Below are 17681 nucleotides of genomic sequence, written 5' to 3'. Positions count from 1 at the left end.
TCTGAGTTGAGACGTAGCCGCAGTAGATTCCGATTTAAGACGTAGGCGCAGTAGACTCTGAGTTGAGTCGTAGCCGCAGTAGATTCCGAGTTGATTCGTAGCCGCAGGAGATTCCGAGTTGAGTCGTAGCCGCAGTAGATTCCGAGTTGAGTCGTAGCCGCAGTAGATTCTGAGTTGAGTCGTAGCCGCGGTAGATTCGGAGTTAAGTCGTAGCCGCAGTAGATTCCGAGTTGAGTCGTAGCCGCAGTAGATTCCGAGTTGAGTCGTAGCCGCAGTAGATTCCGAGTTAAGACGTAGGTGCAGTAGACTCCGAGTTGAGTCGTAGCCGCAGTAGATTCCGAGTTGAGTTGTAGCCGCAGTAGATTCTGAGTTTAGTCGTAGCAGCAGTAGATTCCGAGTTGAGTCGTAGCCGCAGTAGATTCGGAGTTGATTCGTAGCCGCAGTAGATTCTGAGTTGAGTCGTAGCCGCAGTAGATTCCGAGTTGAGGCGTAGCCGCAGTAGTTTCCGAGTTAAGACATAGGTGTAGTAGACTCCGAGTTGAGTCGTAGCCGCAGTAGATTCCGAGTTAAGACGTAGGTGCAGTAGATTCCGAGTTGAGTCGTAGACGCAGTAGATTCCGAGTTGAGTCGTAGCCGCAGTAGATTCCGTGTTGAGTCGTAGCCGCAGTAGATTCTGAGTTGAGTCGTAGCCGCAGTAGACTCCGAGTTGAGTCGTAGCCGCAGTAGATTCCAAGTTAAGTCGTAGCCGCAGTAGATTCGGAGTTGATTTGAAGCCGCAGTAGATTCTGAGTTAAGTCGTAGCCGAAGTAGATTCCGAGTTGAGGCGTAGCCGCAGTAGTTTCCGAGTTAAGACGTAGGCGCAGTAGACTCTGAGTTGAGTCGTAGCCGCAGTAGATTCCGAGTTGATTCGTAGCCGCAGGAGATTCCGAGTTGAGTCGTAGCCGCAGTAGATTCCGAGTTGAGTCGTAGCCGCAGTAGATTCTGAGTTGAGTCGTAGCCGCGGTAGATTCGGAGTTGAGTCGTAGCCGCAGTAGATTCCGAGTTGAGTCGTAGCCGCAGTAGATTCCGTGTTGAGTCGTAGCCGCAGTAGATTCCGAGTTAAGACGTAGGTGCAGTAGACTCCGAGTTGAGTCGTAGCCGCAGTAGATTCCGAGTTGAGTTGTAGCCGCAGTAGATTCTGAGTTTAGTCGTAGCAGCAGTAGATTCCGAGTTGAGCCGTAGCCGCAGTAGATTCGGAGTTGATTTGTAGCCGCAGTAGATTCTGAGTTGATTCGTAGCCGAAGTAGATTCCGAGTTGAGGCGTAGCCGCAGTAGTTTCCGAGTTAAGACATAGGTGCAGTAGACTCCGAGTTGAGTCGTAGCCGCAGTAGATTCCGAGATAAGACGTAGGTGCAGTAGATTCTGAGTTGAGTCGTAGATGCAGTAGATTCCGAGTTGAGTCGTAGCCGCAGTAGATTCCGAGTTGAGTCGTAGCCGCAGTAGATTCTGAGTTGAGACGTAGCAGCAGTAGATACCTAGTTGAGTCGTAGCCGCAGTAGATTCGGAGTTGATTCATAGCCGCAGTAGATTCTGAAGTGAGTCGTAGCCGCAGTTGAGTCAGAGTTGAGACGTAGCCGCAGTAGTTTCCGAGTTAAGACATAGGTGCAGTAGACTCCGAGTAGAGTCATAGCCGCAGGAGATTCCAAGTTAAGACGTACGTGCAGTAGATTCTGAGTTGAGTCGTAGCCGCAGTAGATTCCGAGTTGAGTCGTAGCCGCAGTAGATTCTGAGTTGAGTCGAAGCCGCAGTAGATTCTGAGTTGAGACGTAGCCGCAGTAGATTCTGACTTGAGTCGTAGCCACAGTAGATTCTGAGTTGAGTCGTAGCCGCAGTAGATTCTGAGTTGAGTCGTAGCCGCAGTAGATTCTGAGTTGAGTCGTAGCCGCAGTAGATTCTGAGTTGAGTCGTAGCCGCAGTAGATTCTGTGTTGAGTCGTAGCCGCAGTAGATTCCGAGTTGAGGCGCAGCCGCAGTAGTTTCCGAGTTAAGACATAGGTGTAGTAGATTCCGAGTTGAGTCGTAGCCGCAGTAGATTCCGAGTTAAGATGTAGGTGCATTAGATTCTGAGTTGAGTCGTAGACGCAGTAGATTCCGAGTTGAGTCGTAGCCGCAGTAGATTCCGTGTTGAGACGTAGCCGCAGTAGATTCCGAGTTGAGTCGTAGCCGCAGTAGATTATGAGTTGAGTCGTAGCCGCAGTAGACTCCGATTTGAGTCGTAGCCGCAGTAGATTCCAAGTTAAGTCGTAGCCGCAGTAGATTCCGAGTTGAGACGTAGCCGCAGTAGATTCTGAGTTGAGTCGTAGCCGCAGTAGATTCTGAGTTGAGACGTAGCCGCAGTAGATTCCGATTTAAGACGTAGGCGCAGTAGACTCTGAGTTGAGTCGTAGCCGCAGTAGATTCCGAGTTGATTCGTAGCCACAGGAGATTCCGAGTTAAGTCGTAGCCGCAGTAGATTCTGAGTTGAGTCGTAGCCGCAGTAGATTCCAAGTTAAGTCGTAGCCGCAGTAGATTCCGAGTTGAGACGTAGCCGCAGTAGATTCCGAGTTGAGTCGTAGGTGCAGTAGATTCTGATTTGAGTCGTAGCCGCAGTAGATTCTGAGTTGAGTCGTAGCCGCAGTAGATTCCGAGTAGAGTCGTAGCCGCAGTAGATTCCGAGTTAAGATGGATGCGCAGTACTATTCCGAGTTGAGTCGTAGCCGCAGTATTATCTGAGTTGAGTCGTAGCCGCAGTAGATTCTGAGTTTAGTCGTAGCCGCAGTAGATTCCGAGTTGAGTCGTAGCCGCAGTAGTTTCCGAGTTAAGACGGAGGCGCGGTAGATTCCGAGTTGAGTCGTAGCTGCAGTAGATTCTGAGTTGAGTCGTAGCAGCAGTAGATTATGAGTTGTAGCCGCAGTAGATTCCGAGTTGAGTCGTAGCCGCAGTAGATTCTGAGTTGAATCGTAGCCGCTGTAGATTCCGAGTTGAGTCGTAGCCGCAGTAGATTCTGAGTTGAGTCGTAGCCGCAGTAGATTCGGAGTTTAGTCGTAGCCACAATAGATACTGAGTTGAGACGTAGCAGCAGTAGATTCCGATTTAAGACGGAGGCGCAGTACACTCTGAGTTGACTCGTATCCGCAGTAGATTCTGAGTTGAGTCGTAGCCGCGGTAGATTCGGAGTTGAGTTGTAGCCGCAGTAGATTCCGAGTTGAGTCGTAGCCGCAGTAGATTCCGAGTTAAGACGTAGGTGCAGTAGACTCCGAGTTGAGTCGTAGCCGCAGTAGATTCCGAGTTTAGTTGTAGCCGCAGTGGATTCTGAGTTGAGTCGTAGCAGCAGTAGATTCCGAGATGAGTCGTAGCCGCAGTAGATTCGGAGTTGATTCGTAGCCGCAGTAGATTCTGAGTTGAGTCGTAGCTGCAGTAGATTCCGAGTTGAGGCGTAGCCGCAGTAGTTTCCGAGTTAAGACATAGGTGCAGTAGACTCCGAGTTGAGTCGTAGCCGCAGTAGATTCCGAGTTAAGACGTAGGTGCAGTAGATTCTGAGTTGAGTCGTAGACGCAGTAGATTCCGAGTTGAGTCGTAGCCGCAGTATATTCCGTGTTGAGTCGTAGCCGCAGTAGATTCTGAGTTGAGTCGTAGCCGCAGTAGACTCCGAGTTGAGTCGTAGCCGCAGTAGATTCCAAGTTAATTCGTAGCCGCAGTAGATTCCGAGTTGAGACGTAGCCGCAGTAGATTCCGAGTTGAGTCGTAGCCGCAGTAGATTCTGATTTGAGTCGTAGCCGCAGTAGATTCTGAGTTGAGTCGTAGCCACAGTAGATTCCGAGTTGAGTCGTAGCCGCAGTAGATTCCGAGTTAAGATGGATGCGCAGTAGATTCCGACTTGAGTCGTAGCCGCAGTAGATTCTGAGTTGAGTCGTAGCCGCAGTAGATTCCGAGTTGAGTCGTAGCCGCAGTAGATTCCGAGTTGAGTCGTAGTCGCAGTAGATTCCGAGTTGAGTCGTAGCCGCAGTAGATTTTGGGTTGAGTCGTAGCCGCAGTAGATTCTGAGTTGAGTCGTAGCCGCAGTTGATTCTGAGTTGAGACGTAGCCGCACTAGATTCCGAGTTGAGTCGTAGCCGCAGGAGATTCTGAGTTGTAGCCGCAGTAGATTCGGAGTTGATTCGTAGCCGCAGTAGATTCTTAGCTGAGTCGTAGCCGCAGTAGATTCCGAGTTGAGGCGTAGCCGCAGTAGTTTCCGAGTTAAGACATAGGTGCAGTAGACTCCGAGTTGAGTCGTAGCCGCAGTAGATTCCGAGTTAAGACATAGGTGCAGTAGAGTCCGAGTTGAGTCGTAGCCGCAGTAGATTCCGAGTTAAGACGTAGGTGCAGTAGATTCTGAGTTGAGTCGTAGCCGCTGTAGATTCCGAGTTGAGTCGTAGCCGCAGTAGATTCTGAGTTGAGTCGTAGCCGCAGTAGATTCGGAGTTTAGTCGTAGCCGCAGTAGATTCTGAGTTGAGTCGTAGCCGCAGTAGATTCGGAGTTTAGTCGTAGCCACAATAGATACTGAGTTGAGACGTAGCCGCAGTAGATTCCGATTTAAGACGGAGGCGCAGTACACTCTGAGTTGACTCGTATCCGCAGTAGATTCTGAGTTGAGTCGTAGCCGCGGTAGATTCGGAGTTGAGTCGTAGCCGCAGTAGATTCCGAGTTGAGTCGTAGCCGCAGTAGATTCCGAGTTAAGACGTAGGTGCAGTAGACTCCGAGTTGAGTCGTAGCCGCAGTAGATTCCGAGTTTAGTTGTAGCCGCAGTGGATTCTGAGTTGAGTCATAGCAGCAGTAGATTCCGAGATGAGTCGTAGCCGCAGTAGATTCGGAGTTGATTCGTAGCCGCAGTAGATTCTGAGTTGAGTCGTAGCTGCAGTAGATTCTGAGTTTAGGCGTAGCCGCAGTAGTTTCCGAGTTAAGACATAGGTGCAGTAGACTCCGAGTTGAGTCGTAGCCGCAGTAGATTCCGAGTTAAGACGTAGGTGCAGTAGATTCTGAGTTGAGTCGTAGACGCAGTAGATTCCGAGTTGAGTCGTAGCCGCAGTAGATTCCGTGTTGAGTCGTAGCCGCAGTAGATTCCGAGTTGAGTCGTAGCCGCAGTAGATTTTGGGTTGAGTCGTAGCCGCAGTAGATTCTGAGTTGAGTCGTAGCCGCAGTTGATTCTGAGTTGAGACGTAGCCGCACTAGATTCCGAGTTGAGTCGTAGCCGCAGGAGATTCTGAGTTGTAGCCGCAGTAGATTCGGAGTTGATTCGTTGCCGCAGTAGATTCTGAGTTGAGTCGTAGCCGCAGTAGATTCCGAGTTGAGGCGTAGCCGCAGTAGTTTCCGAGTTAAGACATAGGTGCAGTAGACTCCGAGTTGAGTCGTAGCCGCAGTAGATTCCGAGTTAAGACATAGGTGCAGTAGAGTCCGAGTTGAGTCGTAGCCGCAGTAGATTCCGAGTTAAGACGTAGGTGCTGTAGATTCTGAGTTGAGTCGTAGACGCAGTAGATTCCGAGTTGAGTCGTAGCCGCAGTAGATTCCGAGTTAAGACGTAGGTGCAGTAGACTCCGAGTAGAGTCATAGCCGCAGGAGATTCCAAGTTATGACGAACGTGCAGTAGATTCTGAGTTGAGTCGTAGCCGCAGTAGATTCCGAGTTGAGTCGTAGCCGCAGTAGATTCTAAGTTGAGTCGTAGCCGCAGTAGATTCTGAGTTGAGACGTAGCCGCAGTAGATTCTGACTTGAGTCGTAGCCACAGTAGATTCTGAGTTGAGTCGTAGCCGCAGTAGATTCCGTGTTGAGTCGTAGCCGCAGTAGATTCTGAGTTGAGTCGTAGCCGCAGTATATTCTGAGTTGAGTCGTAGCCGCAGTAGATTCTGAGTTGAGTCGTAGCCGCAGTAGATTCCGAGTTGAGGCGTAGCCGCAGTAGTTTCCGAGTTAAGACATAGGTGCAGTAGACTCCGAGTTGAGTCGTAGCCGCAGTAGATTCCGAGTTGAGGCGTAGCCGCAGTAGTTTCCGAGTTAAGACATAGGTGCAGTAGACTCCGAGTTGAGTCGTAGCCGCAGTAGATTCCGAGTTAAGACGGAGGTGCAGTAGATTCTGAGTTGAGTCGTAGACGCAGTAGATTCCGAGTTGAGTCGTAGCCGCAGTAGATTCCGTGTTGAGTCGTAGCCGCAGTAGATTCTGAGTTGAGACGTAGCCGCAGTAGATTCTGACTTGAGTCGTAGCCACAGTAGATTCTGAGTTGAGTCGTAGCCGCAGTAGATTCCGTGTTGAGTCGTAGCCGCAGTAGATTCTGAGTTGAGTCGTAGCCGCAGTATATTCTGAGTTGAGTCGTAGCCGCAGTAGATTCTGAGTTGAGTCGTAGCCGCAGTAGATTCCGAGTTGAGGCGTAGCCGCAGTAGTTTCCGAGTTAAGACATAGGTGCAGTAGACTCCGAGTTGAGTCGTAGCCGCAGTAGATTCCGAGTTGAGGCGTAGCCGCAGTAGTTTCCGAGTTAAGACATAGGTGCAGTAGACTCCGAGTTGAGTCGTAGCCGCAGTAGATTCCGAGTTAAGACGTAGGTGCAGTAGATTCTGAGTTGAGTCGTAGACGCAGTAGATTCCGAGTTGAGTCGTAGCCGCAGTAGATTCCGTGTTGAGTCGTAGCCGCAGTAGATTCTGAGTTGAGTCGTAGCCGCAGTAGACTACGAGTTGAGTCGTAGCCGCAGTAGATTCCAAGTTAAGTCGTAGCCGCAGTAGATTCCGAGTTGACACGTAGCCGCAGTAGATTCTGAGTTGAGTCGTAGCCGCAGTAGATTCTGAGTTGAGACGTAGCCGCAGTAGATTCCGATTTAAGACGTAGGCGCAGTAGACTCTGAGTTGAGTCGTAGCCGCAGTGGATTCCGAGTTGATTCGTAGCCGCAGGAGATTCCGAGTTGAGTCGTAGCCGCAGTAGATTCCGAGTTGAGTCGTAGCCGCAGTAGATTCTGAGTTTAGTCGTAGCCGCAGTAGATTCGGAGTTGAGTCGTAGCCGCAGTAGATTCGGAGTTGAGTCGTAGCCGCAGTAGATTCCGTGTTGAGTCGTAGCCGCAGTAGATTCCGAGTTAAGACGTAGGTGCAGTAGACTCCGAGTTGAGTCGTAGCCGCAGTAGATTCCGAGTTGAGTTGTAGCCGCAGTAGATTCTGAGTTTAGTCTTAGCAGCAGTAGATTCCGAGTTGAGTCGTAGCCGCAGTAGATTCGGAGTTGATTTGTAGCCGCAGTAGATTCTGAGTTGAGTCGTAGCCGAAGTAGATTCCGAGTTGAGGCGTAGCCGCAGTAGATTCTGAGTTGAGTCGAAGCCGCATTAGATTCTGAGTTGAGACGTAGCCGCAGTAGATTCTGACTTGAGTCGTAGCCACAGTAGATTCTGAGTTGAGTCGTAGCCGCAGTAGATTCCGTGTTGAGTCGTAGCCGCAGTAGATTCCGAGTTGAGTCGTAGCCGCAGTAGATTCTGAGTTGAGTCGTAGCCGCAGTAGATTCTGTGTTGAGTCGTAGCCGCAGTAGATTCCGAGTTGAGGCGCAGCCGCAGTAGTTTCCGAGTTAAGACATAGGTGTAGTAGATTCTGAGTTGAGTCGTAGCCGCAGTAGATTCCGAGTTAAGATGTAGGTGCATTAGATTCTGAGTTGAGTCGTAGACGCAGTAGATTCCGAGTTGAGTCGTAGCCGCAGTAGATTCGGTGTTGAGACGTAGCCGCAGTAGATTCCGAGTTGAGTCGTAGCCGCAGTAGATTATGAGTTGAGTCGTAGCCGCTGTAGATTTCGAGTTGAGTCGTAGCCGCAGTAGATTCTGAGTTGAGTCGTAGCCGCAGTAGATTCGGAGTTTAGTCTTAGACACAGTAGATTCCGAGTTGAGTCGTAGTCGCAGTAGACTCCGAGTTGAGTCGTAGCCGCAGTAGATTCCGAGTTGAGTTGTAGCCGCTGTAGATTCTGAGTTGAGTCGTAGCCGCAGTAGATTCTGAGTTGAGTCGTATATGCAGTCGATTCGGAGTTTAGTCGTAGCCAAGTAGATTCCGAGTTGAGTCGTAGCCGCAGTAGATTCCGAGTTGAGTCGTAGCCGCAGTAGATTCCGAGTTAAGACGTAGGTGCAGTAGACTCCGAGTTGAGTCATAGACGCAGAAGATTACGAGTTGAGTTGTAGCCGCAGTAGATTCTGAGTTGAGTCGCAGCCGCAGTAGATACCGAGTTGAGTCGTAGCCGCAGTAGATTCAGAGTTGATTCGTAGCAGGAGTAGATTCTGAGTTGAGTCGTAGCCGCAGTTCAGTCCGAGTTGAGACGAAGCCGCAGTAGTTTCCGAGTTAAGACGTAGGTGCAGTAGACTCCGAGTTGAGTCGTAGCTGCAGTAGATTCCGAGTTAAGACGTAGATGCAGTAGATTCTGAGTTGAGTAGTAGCCGCAGTAGATTCCGAATTGAGTCGTTGCCGCAGTAGATTCTGAGTTCAGTCGTAGCCGCAGTAGATTCTGAGTTGAGTCGTAGCCGCAATAGATTCCGAGTTGAGTCGTAGCCGCAGTAGATTTCGAGTTAAGACGTAGGTGCAGTAGTTTTTGAGTTGAGTCGTAGCCGCAGTAGATTCTGAGTTGAGACATAGCAGCAGTAGATTCTGAGTTGAGACGTAGCCGCAGTAGATTCTGACTTGAGTCGTAGCCGCAGTAGATTCTGAGTTGAGTCGTAGCCGCAGTAGATTCCGAGTTGAGTCGTAGCCGCAGTAGATTCTGAGTTGAGTCGTAGCCGCAGTAGATTACGAGTTGAGTCGTAGCCGCTGTAGATTCCGAGTTGAGTCGTAGCCGCAGTAGATTCCGAGTTGAGTCGTAGCCGCAGTAGATTCCGAGTAGAATCGTAGCCGCAGTAGATTCTGAGTTGAGTCGTAGGTGCAGTAGATTCTGAGTTGAGTCGTAGGCGCAGTAGATTCCGATTTAAGACGTAGGTACAGTAGATTCTGATTTGAGTCGTAGCCGCAGTAGATTCCGAGTTGAGTCGTAGCCGCAGTAGATTCCGAGTTGAGTCGTAGCCGCAGTAGACTCCGAGTTAAGACGGAGGCGCAGTAGATTCCGAGTTGAGTCGTAGCCTCAGTAGATTCCGAGTTGAGTCGTAGGTGCAGTAGGTTCTGAGTTGAGACGTAGCAGCAGTAGATTCCGATTTAAGACGTAGGTGCAGTAGACTCTGAGTTGAGTCATAGCCGCAGTAGATTCCGAGTTAAGATGTAGGTGCAGTTGACTCCGAGTTGAGTCGTAGCCGCAGTAGATTCCGAGTTGAGTCATAGCCGCAGTAGATTTCGAGTTGAGTCGTAGCAGCAGTAGATTCCGAGTTGAGTCGTAGCCGCAGTAGATTCTGAGTTGAGTCATAGCCGCAGTAGATTCTGAGTTGAGACAAAGTCGCAGTAGATTCTGACTTTAGTCGTAGCCACAGTATATTCTGAGTTGAGTCGTAGCCGCAGTAGATTCCGAGTTGAGTCGTAGCCGCAGTAGATTCTGAGTTGAGTCGTAGCCGCAGTAGATTCTGAGTTGAGTCGTAGCCGCAGTAGACTCCGAGTTGAGTCGTAGCCTCAGTAGATTCCAAGTTAAGTCGTAGCCGCAGTAGATTCCAAGTTGAGACGTAGCCGCAGTAGATTCCGAGTTGAGTCGTAGGTGCAGTAGATTCTGATTTGAGTCGTAGCCGCAGCAGATTCCGAGTTGAGTCGTAGCTGCAGTAGATTCCGAGTTGAGTCGTAGCCGCAGTACATTCCGAGTTAAGACGGAGGCGCAGTAGATTCCGAGTTGAGTCGTAGCCGCAGTAGATGCTGAGTTGAGTCGTAGCCGCAGTTCAGTCCGAGTTGAGACGAAGCCGCAGTAGTTTCCGAGTTAAGACGTAGGTGCAGTAGACTCCGAGTTGAGTCGTAGCTGCAGTAGATTCTGAGTTGAGTCGTAGCCGCAGTAGACTCCGAGTTGAGTCGTAGCCGCAGTAGATTCCAAGTTAAGTCGTAGCCGCAGTAGATTCCAAGTTGAGACGTAGCCGCAGTAGATTCCGAGTTGAGTCGTAGGTGCAGTAGATTCTGATTTGAGTCGTAGCCGCAGCAGATTCCGAGTTGAGTCGTAGCTGCAGTAGATTCCGAGTTGAGTCGTAGCCGCAGTACATTCCGAGTTAAGACGGAGGCGCAGTAGATTCCGAGTTGAGTCGTAGCCGCAGTAGATGCTGAGTTGAGTCGTAGCCGCAGTTCAGTCCGAGTTGAGACGAAGCCTCAGTAGTTTCCGAGTTAAGACGTAGGTGCAGTAGACTCCGAGTTGAGTCGTAGCTGCAGTAGATTCCGAGTTAAGACGTAGATGCAGTAGATTCTGAGTTGAGTCGTTGCCGCAGTAGATTCCGAGTTGAGTCGTTGCCGCAGTAGATTCTGAGTTCAGTCGTAGCCGCAGTAGATTCTGAGTTGAGTCGTAGCCGCAATAGATTCCGAGTTGAGTCGTAGCCGCAGTAGATTTCGAGTTAAGACGTAGGTGCAGTAGTTTTTGAGTTGAGTCGTAGCCGCAGTAGATTCTGAGTTGAGACATAGCAGCAGTAGATTCTGAGTTGAGACGAAGCCGCAGTAGATTCTGACTTGAGTCGTAGCCGCAGTAGATTCTGAGTTGAGTCGTAGCCGCAGTAGATTCCGAGTTGAGTCGTAGCCGCAGTAGATTCTGAGTTGAGTCGTAGCCGCAGTAGATTCCGAGTTGAGTCGTAGCCGCTGTAGATTCCGAGTTGAGTCGTAGCCGCAGTAGATTCCGAGTTGAGTCGTAGCCGCAGTAGATTCCGAGTAGAATCGTAGCCGCAGTAGATTCTGAGTTGAGTCGTAGCCGCAGTAGATTCTGAGTTGAGTCGTAGGTGCAGTAGATTCTGAGTTAAGTCGTAGGCGCAGTAGATTCCGATTTAAGACGTAGGTACAGTAGATTCTGATTTGAGTCGTAGCCGCAGTAGATTCCGAGTTGAGTCGTAGCCGCAGTAGATTCCGAGTTGAGTCGTAGCCGCAGTAGACTCCGAGTTAAGACGGAGGCGCAGTAGATTCCGAGTTGAGTCGTAGCCGCAGTAGATTCTGAGTTGAGTCGTAGCCGCAGTAGGTTCTGAGTTGAGACGTAGCAGCAGTAGATTCCGATTTAAGACGTAGGTGCAGTAGACTCTGAGTTGAGTCATAGCCGCAGTAGATTCCGAGTTAAGATGTAGGTGCATTTGACTCCGAGTTGAGTCGTAGCCGCAGTAGATTCCGAGTTGAGTCATAGCCGCAGTAGATTTCGAGTTGAGTCGTAGCAGCAGTAGATTCCGAGTTGAGTCGTAGCCGCAGTAGATTCTGAGTTGTGTCATAGCCGCAGTAGATTCTGAGTTGAGACAAAGTCGCAGTAGATTCTGACTTTAGTCGTAGCCACAGTATATTCTGAGTTGAGTCGTAGCCGCAGTAGATTCCGAGTTGAGTCGTAGCCGCAGTAGATTCTGAGTTGAGTCGTAGCCGCAGTAGATTCTGAGTTGAGTCGTAGCCGCAGTAGACTCCGAGTTGAGTCGTAGCCGCAGTAGATTCCAAGTTAAGTCGTAGCCGCAGTAGATTCCAAGTTGACACGTAGCCGCAGTAGATTCCGAGTTGAGTCGTAGGTGCAGTAGATTCTGATTTGAGTCCTAGCCGCAGCAGATTCCGAGTTGAGTCGTAGCTGCAGTAGATTCCGAGTTGAGTCGTAGCCGCAGTACATTCCGAGTTAAGACGGAGGCGCAGTAGATTCCGAGTTGAGTCGTAGCCGCAGTAGATGCTGAGTTGAGTCGTAGCCACAGTAGATTACGAGTTGAGTCGTAGCCGCAGTAGATTCCGAGTTAAGACGGAGGCGCAGTAGACTCCGAGTTGAGTCGTAGACGCAGTAGATTCCGTGTTGAGTCGTAGCCGCAGTAGATTCTGAGTTGAGTCGTAGCCGCAGTAGACTCCGAGTTGAGTCGTAGCCGCAGTATATTCCAAGTTAACTCGTAGCCGCTGTAGATTCCGAGTTGAGACGTAGCCGCAGTAGATTCCGAGTTGAGTCGTAGGTGCAGTAGATTCTGATTTGAGTCGTAGCCGCAGTAGATTCCGAGTTGAGTCGTAGCCGCAGTAGATTCCGAGTTGAGTCGTAGCCGCAGTAGATTCCGAGTTAAGTCGTAGCCGCAGTAGATTCTGAGTTGAGTCGTAGCCGCGGTAGATTCTGAGTTGAGTCGTAGGTGCAGTAGATTCTGAGTTCAGACGTAGCCGCAGTAGATTCTGATTTAAGACGTAGGTGCAGTAGATTCTGATTTGAGTCATAGCCGCAGTAGATTCCGAGTTGAGTCGTAGCCGCAGTAGTTTCCGAGTTAAGACGGAGGCGCAGTAGATTCCGAGTTGAGTCGTAGCCGCAGTAGATTCCGAGTTGAGTCGTAGGTGCAGTAGATTCTGAGTTGAGACGTAGCCGCAGTAGATTCCGATTTAAGACGTAGGTGCAGTAGACTCTGAGTTGAGTCGTAGCCGCAGTAGATTCCGAGTTAAGACGTAGGTGCAGTAGACTCCGAGTTGAGTCGTAGCCGCAGTAGATTCCGAGTTGAGTCATAGCCGCAGTAGATTCCGAGTTGAGACGTAGCCGAAGTAGGTTCCGAGTTAAGACGTAGGTGCAGTAGACTCCGAGTTGAGTCGTAGCCACTGTAGATTCCGAGTTGAGTTGTAGCCGCAGTAGATTGTGAGTTGAGACATAGGCGCAGTAGATTCCGAGTTGAGTCGTAGCCGCAGTTGATTCTGAGTTGAGTCGTAGCCGCAGTAGATTCCGAGTTGAGTCGTAGCCGCAGTAGATTCTGAGTTGAGTCGTAGCCGCAGTAGATTCTGAGTTTAGTCGTAGCCGCACTAGATTCCGAGTTGAGTCGTAGCCGCAGTAGATTCCGAGTTGAGTTGTAGCTGCAGTAGATTCTGAGTTGAGTCGTAGCCGCAGTAGATTCCGAGTTGGGTCGTAGCCGCAGTAGATTCTGAGTTGAGTCGTAGCCGCTGTAGATTCCGTGTTGAGTCGTAGCCGCAGTAGATACTGAGTTGAGTCGTAGCCGCAGTGGATTCCGAGTTGAGTCGTAGCCACAGTAGATTCCAAGTTGAGTCGTAGGCGCAGTAGATTCCGAGTTAAGACGTAGGTGCAGTAGACTCCGAGTTGAGTCGTAGCCGCAGTAGATTCCCAGTTGAGTTGTAGCCGCAGTAGATTCTGAGTTGAGTCGTAGCCGCAGTAGATACCGAGTTGAGTCGTAGCCGCAGTAGATTCGGAGTTGATTCGTAGCCGCAGTAGATTCTGAGTTGAGTCGTAGCCGCAGTTCAGTCCGAGTTGAGACGTAGCCGCAGTAGTTTCCGAGTTAAGACGTAGGGGCAGTAGACTCCGAGTTGAGTCGTAGCCGCAGTAGATTCCGAGTTGAGTCGTTGCCGCAGTAGATTCTGAGTTCAGTCGTAGCCGCAGTAGATTCTGAGTTGAGACGTAGCCGCAGTAGATTCTGACTTGAGTCGCAGCCACAGTAGATTCCGAGTTGAGTTGTAGCCGCAGTAGATTCCGAGTTGAGTCGTGGCCGCAGTAGATTCTGAGTTGAGTCGTAGCCGCAGTAGATTCTGAGTTGAGACGTTACCATAGTAGATTCTGAGTTGAGACGTAGCGGCAGTAAATTCTGACTTGAGTCGTAGCCACAGTGGATTCCGAGTTGAGTCGTAGCCGCAGTAGATTCCGAGTTGAGTCGTAACCGCAGTAGATTCCGAGTTGAGTCGTAGCCGCAGTAGATTCCGTGTTGAGTTGTAGCCACAGTAGATTCTGAGTAGAGACGTAGCCACAGTAGATTCCGAGTTAAGACGTAGCCGCAGTAGATTCCGAGTTGAGTTGTAGCCGCAGTACATTCTGAGTTGAGTCGTAGTTGCAGTAGATTCCGAGTTGAGTTGTAGCCGCAGTAGATTCTGAGTTGAGACGTAGCCGCAGTAGATTCTGAGTTGAGAAGTAGGCGCAGTTGATTCCGAGTTGAGTCGTAGCCGCAGTAGATTCCGAGTTAAGACGTAGCCGCAGTAGATTCCGAGTTGAGTTGTAGCCGCAGTACATTCTGAGTTGAGTCGTAGTTGCAGTAGATTCCGAGTTGAGTTGTCGCCGCAGTAGATTCTGAGTTGAGACGTAGCCGCAGTAGATTCTGAGTTGAGAAGTAGGCGCAGTAGATTCTGAGTTGAGTCGTTGCTGCAGTAGATTCCGAGTTGAGACGTAGCCGCAGTAGATTCCGAGTTGAGTCGTTGCCGCAGTAGATTCAGAGTTGAGTCATAGCCGCAGTAGATTCCGAGTTGTGTCGTAGCCGCTGTAGATTCCGAGTTGAGTGGTAGCCGCAGTAGATTCCGAGCTGAGTCGTAGCCGCAGTAGATTCCGAGTTGAGTCGTAGCCGCAGTAGATTCTGAGTTGAGTCGTAGTCGCAGTTGATTCCGAGTTGAGACGTAGCTGCAGTAGTTTCCGAGTTAAGACGTAGGTGCATTAGACTCTGAGTTGAGTCGTAGCCGCAGTAGATTCCGAGTTAAGACGTAGGTGCAGTAGATTCTGAGTTGAGTCGTAGCCGCAGTAGATTCCGAGTTGAGTCGTAGCCGCGGTAGATTCTGAGTTGAGTCGTAGCCGCAGTAAATTCTGAGTTGAGACGAAGCCGCAGTAGATTCTGACTTGAGTCGTAGCCACAGTAGATTCTGAATTGAGTCGTAGCCGCAGTAGATTCCGTGTTGAGTCGTAGCCGCAGTAGATTCTGAGTTGAGTCGTAGGAGCAGTAGATTCTGATTTGAGTCGTAGCCGCAGTAGACTCCGAGTTGATTCGTAGGTGCAGTAGATTCTGATTTGAGTCGTAGCCGCAGTAGACTCCTAGTTGAGTCGTAGCCGCAGTAGATTCCAAGTTGAGTCGCAGCCGCAGTAGATTCCGAGTTGAGTCGTAGCCGCAGTAGATTCCGAGTTGAGTCGTAGGTGCAGTAGATTCTGAGTTGAGACGTAGCCGCAGTAGATTCCGATTTAAGACGTAGGTGCAGTAGACTCTGAGTTGAGTCATACCCGCAGTAGATTCCGAGTTAAGACGTAGGTGCAGTAGACTCCGAGTTGAGTCGTAGCCGCAGTAGATTCCGAGTTGAGTCGTAGCCGCAGTAGATTCCGAGTTGAGTTGTAGCCGCAGTAGATTGCGAGTTAAGACGGAGGCGCAGTAGATTCCGAGTTGAGTTGTAGCTGCAGTAGATTCTGAGTTGAGTCGTAGCCGCAGTAGATTCCGAGTTGAGTCGTAGCCGCAGTAGATTCCGAGTTGAGTTGTAGCCGCAGTAGATTCCGAGTTGAGTCGTGGCCGCAGTAGATTCTGAGTTGAGTCGTAGCCGCAGTAGATTCTGAGTGGAGACGTTACCGCAGTAGATTCTGAGTTGAGACGTAGCGGCAGTAAATTCTGACTTGAGTCGTAGCCACAGTAGATTCCGAGTTGAGTCGTAGCCGCAGTAGATTCCGAGTGTAGTCGTAGCCGCAGTAGATTCCGTGTTGAGTTGTAGCCACAGTAGATTCTGAGTAGAGACGTAGCCGCAGTAGATTCCGAGTTAAGACGTAGCTGCAGTAGATTCCGAGTTGAGTTGCAGCCGCAGTACATTCTGAGTTGAGTCGTAGTTGCAGTAGATTCCGAGTTGAGTTGTAGCCGCAGTAGATTCTGAGTTGAGACGTAGCCGCAGTAGATTCTGAGTTGAGAAGTAGGCGCAGTAGATTCCGAGTTGAGTCGTAGCCGCAGTAGATTCCGAGTTAAGACGTAGCCGCAGTAGATTCCGAGTTGAGTTGTAGGTGCAGTAGATTCTGAGTTGAGTCGTAGCCGCTGTAGATTCCGTGTTGAGTCGTAGCCGCAGTAGATTCTGAGTTGAGTCGTAGCCGCAGTAGATTCCGAGTTGAGTCGTAGCCACAGTAGATTGCGAGTTGAGTCGTAGCCGCAGTAGATTCCGAGTTGAGTCGTAGCCACAGTAGATTCTGAGTTGAGTCGTAGCCGCAGTAGATTCCGTGTTGAGTCGTAGCCGCAGTATATTCTGAGTTGAGTCGTAGCCGCAGTAGACTCCGAGTTGAGTCGTAGGTGCAGTAGATTCTGATTTGAGTCGTAGCCGCAGTAGACTCCTAGTTGAGTCGTAGCCGCAGTAGATTCCAAGTTGAGTCGTAGCCGCAGTAGATTCCGAGTTGAGTCGTAGCCGCAGTAGATTCCGAGTTGAGTCGTAGGTGCAGTAGATTCTGAGTTGAGACGTAGCCGCAGTAGATTCCGATTTAAGACGTAGGTGCAGTAGACTCTGAGTTGAGTCGTAGCCGCAGTAGATTCCGAGTTAAGACGTAGGTGCAGTAGACTCCGAGTTGAGTCGTAGCCGCAGTAGATTCCGAGTTGAGTCGTAGCCGCAGTAGATTCCGAGTTGAGTCGTAGCCGCAGTAGATTCCGAGTTGAGTCGTAGCCGCAGTAGATTCTGAGTTGAGTCGTAGCCGGAGTAGATTCTGAGTTGAGACGTAGCCGCAGTAGATTCCGATTTAAGACGTAGGTGCAGTAGACTCTGAGTTGAGTCGTAGCCGCAGTAGATTCCGAATTAAGACGTAGGTGCAGTAGACTCTGAGTTGAGTCGTAGCCGCAGTAGATTCCGAGTTGAGTCGTAGCCGCTGTAGATTCTGAGTTGAGTCGTAGCCGCAGTAGATTCTGAGTTGAGTCGTAACCGCAGTAGATTCCGAGTTGAGTCGTAGCCGCAGTAGATTCCGAGTTAAGACGTTGGTGCAGTAGACTCCGAGTTGAGTCGTAGCCGCAGTAGATTCCGAGTTGAGTTGTAACCGCAGTAGATTCTGAGTTGAGACGTAGGCGCAGTAGAGTCCGAGTTGAGTCGTAGCCGCAGTTGATTCTGAGTTGAGTCCTAGCCGCAGTAGATTCCGAGTTGATTCGTAGCCGCAGTAGATTCTGAGTTGAGTCGTAGCCGCAGTAGACTCTGAGTTGAGTCGTAGCCGCACTAGATTCCGAGTTGAGTCGTAGCCGCTGTAGATTCCGAGTTGAGTCGTAGCCGCAGTAGATTCTGAGTTGTAGCCGCAGTAGATTCCGAGTTGAGTCGTAGCCAAAGTAGATTCCGAGTTGAGTCGTAGCCGCAGTAGATTCCGAGTTGAGTCGAAGCCGCAGTATATTCCGAGTTAAGACGTAGGTGCAGTAGACTCCGAGTTGAGTCATAGCCGCAGTAGATTCCGAGTTGAGTTGTAGCCGCAGTAGATTCTGAGTTGAGTCGTAGCCGCAGTAGATACCGAGTTGAGTCGTAGCCGCAGTAGATTCGGAGTTGATTCGTAGCCGCAGTTGATTCTGAGTTGAGTCGTAGCCGCAGTTCAGTCCGAGTTGAGACGTAGCCGCAGTAGTTTCCGAATTAAGACGTAGGTGCAGTAGACTCCGAGTTGAGTCGTAGCCGCAGTAGATTCCGAGTTAAGACGTAGGTGCAGTAGATTCTCAGTTGAGTCGTAGACGCAGTAGATTCCGAGTTGAGTCGTTGCCGCAGTAGATTCTGAGTTCAGTCGTAGCCGCAGTAGATTCTGAGTTGAGTCGTAGCCGCAGTAGATTCCGAGTTGAGACGTAGCCGCAGTAGATTTCGAGTTAAGACATAGGTGCAGTAGATTTTGAGTTGAGTCGTAGCTGCAGTAGATTCTGAGTTGAGACATAGCCGCAGTAGATTCTGA

The sequence above is a fragment of the Coturnix japonica genome, chromosome 20, assembly GCF_054131305.1.
Source record: "Coturnix japonica strain WE chromosome 20, WE-NBRP24, whole genome shotgun sequence".
Lineage (NCBI taxonomy): Eukaryota > Metazoa > Chordata > Aves > Galliformes > Phasianidae > Coturnix > Coturnix japonica.
This window is presented reverse-complemented; position numbering follows the sequence as displayed.